At 40.9% G+C, this 4,621-nt stretch overlaps 1 pseudogene; it reads right to left on the bottom strand.

Annotated features, from left to right (window-relative positions):
* Positions 1-750: 750 nt before the first annotated feature.
* Positions 751-1,152, bottom strand: LOC114083920 (small ribosomal subunit protein eS25 pseudogene; annotated as a pseudogene).
* Positions 1,153-4,621: the final 3,469 nt, after the last annotated feature.

The raw sequence follows: 4,621 nt of genomic DNA, 5'->3' as shown, positions 1-4,621 counted from the left end.
CGTGGACTATCCTCAGGATGAATTGGAATTGAAAAAAAAAAAACAATCTTTAATATCTATAACTAAAACATACCAGGTTTTTGGGAAAGCAGACAATTGAGGAATCCCTGATTGAGCAGGTCCCATAATAACCATCTCATTATTAATGGCTCTTAAATCTTGCAATAATCTCCAATTACCAGATTTCTTTTTGATGACAAAAATGGGAGTATTATGGGGAGATACAGAAGGTTGTATATGTCCTTCCGCTAATTGTTGTTTGAGCAGGTCATGGGCTGCTTGTATCTTTTCTTTAGTCAGGGGCCACTGAGGAACCCATACTGGTCTTTCTGATTTCGAAGTAATTTTTATTGTCTCAGTGGCCCTTTCTGAAAACCCAGTCCATGTCTATTTATTCCTTGATCTATTTGAATTGTTTGTGACAAGCAGAAGGGAGGAAGATACACCAAGCCAACTGACAGCTCCCTTTGAAAAAATTGTACCATCGATGACATCATCAGCAAAAATTCCCCAAAACTACCACAAGTCGCTGCACCAACAGATAGTTCACAATGCATACAGGTGAGTTCACAATGTGTCCAGGCAAGTTCTGCAAGCAGTTCAGTGATGGCTATTGCAGAAGCTGTAGACTGGTTTTATCTTTGTCTTCACCAGCACTGGGATGAAGATAGGAATTCTGGCAATAATGGCTAAAGAAAAAATTATGTAACATTCCAGAAGGCACTAAAAGAAAACAATTTTCTTAATAATTTACATTGTCTTCACTGGCACTGGGACATCTCCACCCTTGGTATTTCTGGTATAAATTACTTGAGCTCTATGCTTTGAAACCAGTTTGATAAGTCCTTTACTGAGGAGCTCCTGAAGGGCTGCCCTGGCCAGGGAATCTCGAATCTTCAGTCTCTCAGAGACTACAGCTGGGGTAATAAGCTTATAGTTGGGAACTTCCTTACAGAGTTTGTCATAAGTAGCTTTGTCAAAGAAGACTAGATTGTTGAGCTTGTCCTTTGGACCACTTCTTCTTTTTGGCTTTGCCCCCAGATTTGTTCAATGGGTCCTTGTCTTTCTTAGCCGACTTTCCGGCTTCTTTCTTCTTCTTGTCATCCTTGGGTGGCATCGCTAAGCTTGGAAAGCAGCAACAGCCACTGGAGCCTCGTCAAGATGTCAGACAAAAAAAAAATGGTTGTGTTTGTGTGTGTCCACAGGGAGAACAGCAGCCGATTTGGATTCCAGAGAGATTAACCAAGGTCCTGACCCAGTGATTGTCTGGAGTTGGGGGCCTGTTTATGTGTTTCCACAGGGAGAACAGCAGTCGATTTGGATTCCAGAGAGATTAACTAAAGTGATTTCTACAGACCAAAAAGAAGATGATTTGACTCAAGTCCATAACAGCTTATATCCAAAACTCCAGTTTGGCTATCCTTACATCTGCTATAGAACCAGGATGCTTTTTTCAATATCTATTTTATTATTGCCCTTTCCCACATTCTATTTTGTTTTTTGATCTCATACAGACCTAGGTTAATGTTTTGCTGATCAGTTCTATTTTTTGACTATAGAGTTTTTAAACATTGCAATGGAGATTTCACCTGTAAAAAGTTATAAGGCCTTTACTATTAGGTTATGTGTTGTATGTATTATATTATGTGTGCACACTTGTGTTTTGTGTTATATGTTTGAATGTACGTATGTCTATATATCATATATGATGAGAGCTCATGAAAAAATGGATCCAAATATATATATATATATATATATATATATATATATATATATATATATATATATATATATATATTCACGTGATTTAAATGGTTTAATTTAATGGGTAAACAACTGTTGAGGATTGTTTTAATATGCAAACAAAAAAGGAGGTTAACAGATCTGTTTTTTTACTTTCACCTTTCCTTTTCATTATATTTAATAATTCTCTTAAAGACAATGCAAATTATTAAGAAAATTGTTTTCTTTTAGTGCCTTCTGGAATGTTACATAATTTTTTCTTTAGCCATTATTGCCAGAATTCCTATCTTCATCCCAGTGCTGGTGAAGACAAAGATAAAACCAATCTACAGCTTCTGCAGTAGCCATCACTGAACTGCTTGCAGAACTTGCCTGAACACATTGTGAACTCACCTGTATGCATTGTGAACTATCTGTTGGTGCAGCGACTTGTGGTAGTGTTGGGGTATTTTTGCTAATGATGTCATCGGTGGTACAATTTTTCCAAAAGGAGCCGTCAATTGGCTTGGTGTATCTTCCTCCCTTCTGCTTGTCATGATCGTTCAGCTAAAATTTGGGGGCCAACAGAGGTGAGGCAAAGAACCTCACCCCCCCCCCCCCCCGCTGGTACAAAGACCTCTCCACAGGTGTGGCTGTATACTGGACCGGTAGTTAGTGACAGGTAAGATCCAATTGCAATGGTACCAACCTAACGGGTAAGGACCATATGTACTATTGGACAACCTAAGGCAGGCAACCAGGGTTTGGGGGTTGGTTAAGGTAGGTTTAGGGCTATGGCTAATGTATGATCTAGTGTTACAACCTAAGCCACATGCTTGTTGTTTAAACAGTGAGGGGGAGATGTTGAGAGCCACAGCCGAAGGGGCCCCAGCAAACTTCCAGCTGCCAGCAAACTTCCAGCTGCCGGCTGATGATTGGCTCACAGCGGCCCCAGCAACATATAGCTGATTGGCTCCTCTGCGGTGATGCTCATTGGGCTCTTTCCCTGCCCTTTCAGACCACGGAGCTGCTCATTGGGGGAATTTTTTGTCTCTGCCCACGTGACCCAGCCAATCGGCCTCGAGAGCAGGAGGATGGGGGGAGGTGGTGAGGCTTATGGTTTAGAGAGAGGCTTGAGGCTTGTGGTTGAGGGAGAGGCTTGTGGGAAGCCGGTGGTGGCAGTTGGATCCCTGAGAGTTTTTCCTGAGGAGCTGTTTTGTTTGGCGTGTGTAGTTCTAAATATAAAGTTAGTTTCTTTTGACAAGTGGCTCCTGTTTGTGCCCGGCCAGACTGCGGCAAGCTAGAGTTAAGATTATGGCTAGTTTTAGGGTTAGGGTTATGGCTAGGTGTAGTGTTAGGATTAGGTTTTACATTAGGGTGAGCTTTGGAGGTAGGATTTTGTTAGGGTCAAGGCCAGTGTTCAGGTTAGAGTTAGTGTTGAGATTAGTGCCCGAATTAGGACTAGGGTTAGGTCTAGGGTTTGGGTTAGTGTTTGGGTTAGGTTAAGGGTTATTGATAGGGCTAGGGCTAGGTTGTTGTTCAAGTCTAGGGCTAGAAATATGGCTAGATTTAGGATTAGGTTTAAGTCTAGGGATAGTGTTAGGTTTAGGTTTAAGTATAGGATTACCGGTAGGGCTAACGTTAGGATTCAGTTTCAGGTTAGGGTCAAGTTTAGACCTACAGTTAGAGTTAGGGTTTGGGTTAGGTTAAGGTTTAGGGTTAGGGCTCGAATTAGCATTAGGGTTAGGGTGAGGGTAATGATAGGTTTAGGTTTAGGGTTCAGATTAGGTTTAGGTTAATGAAATAGTTTAGGGTTAGGGATAAGTTTAGGGTTATGCTTAGGGTTACCATTAGAGTTATGGTTATGGTTAGGGTAATGGATAAGGTTAGAGCTAGTGATAGGGCTAGGGTTATGGTTATAATTCTGGATAGTGTTAGGGTAAGGTTTAGGGCTGGGTTAGGGTTAGGTTTAGTGTTAGGGTTATAGCCAGGGTTAAGGCTCAGATTAGGGCTTGGTTTGGGGGTTGGTTAGGGTAGGTTTAGGGCTATGGCTAATGTATGAACTAGTGTTACAATTAGTGCTAGTTTTAGGGTTAGGGTTAGGTCTAGGTCTAGTGTTATGGTTAGGTTTAGGGTTAGGGTGATGTTTAGAGCAAGGATTATTGTTAGGGTTAGTGTCAGAGTCAGGGTTATTTTTCGGGTTAGGGTTAAAACTCAAATTAGGGCTAATGTTAGTATTAGATGTAAGGTTTGTGTTTTGTTTAGGTCAAGGGTTAGGGATATAGATTGGTTTTGTATTAGGCCTAGGGCTATGGTTATAGCTAGATTATGGATTAGCATCAGCGTTCGGGCTAGTATTAGGTTGAGGTTTAGGTTTAGAGTTAGGGTTAGATTTAGAGTTAGGGTTAGATCTAGGGTTAGTGCAAGGGTTAGGGTTATGGTAATGAATATGATTAGAACTAGGGATATGGCTAGGGTGAGAATTAGTGTTAATCTTAGTAGTAGTCTTAGGGTTAGGGTTAGGGTTAAATTAGGGCTAGGATTAGGGCTAGGGTTAGGCTGACCATTATGCTTAGAGCTAAGTTTAGGCCTAGTAATAAGACTAGGTTTTTTGTTAGGTTTAGGACAATGCATAATGTAAGAACTAGGGTTATGTTTAGGGCTAGTTTTAGGGTTAGGATTATGGCTAGGTCTAGTGTTAGGTCTAGATTTTTGGTTAGTGTCAGGTTTAAAGCTAGTTAAAGTGTTAGAATCAGGATCAGTTTTTGGGATAGTGTTAGGGTTAAGTTTAGAGCCAGAATTAGGACTAGGTTTAGGTCTAGGGGTAGGGTAAGTGTTCGGTTTAGGTTAAGGGTTAATGTTAGGGCTAGTGCTAGGTTTTTTTAAGGTCTAGGGCTAG

This window comes from Marmota flaviventris, chromosome 2 (assembly GCF_047511675.1).
Source record: "Marmota flaviventris isolate mMarFla1 chromosome 2, mMarFla1.hap1, whole genome shotgun sequence".
Taxonomy (NCBI): domain Eukaryota; kingdom Metazoa; phylum Chordata; class Mammalia; order Rodentia; family Sciuridae; genus Marmota; species Marmota flaviventris.
The sequence above is the reverse complement of the archived record's forward strand: the minus strand, read 5'-3'. Positions and strand labels throughout refer to the sequence as shown.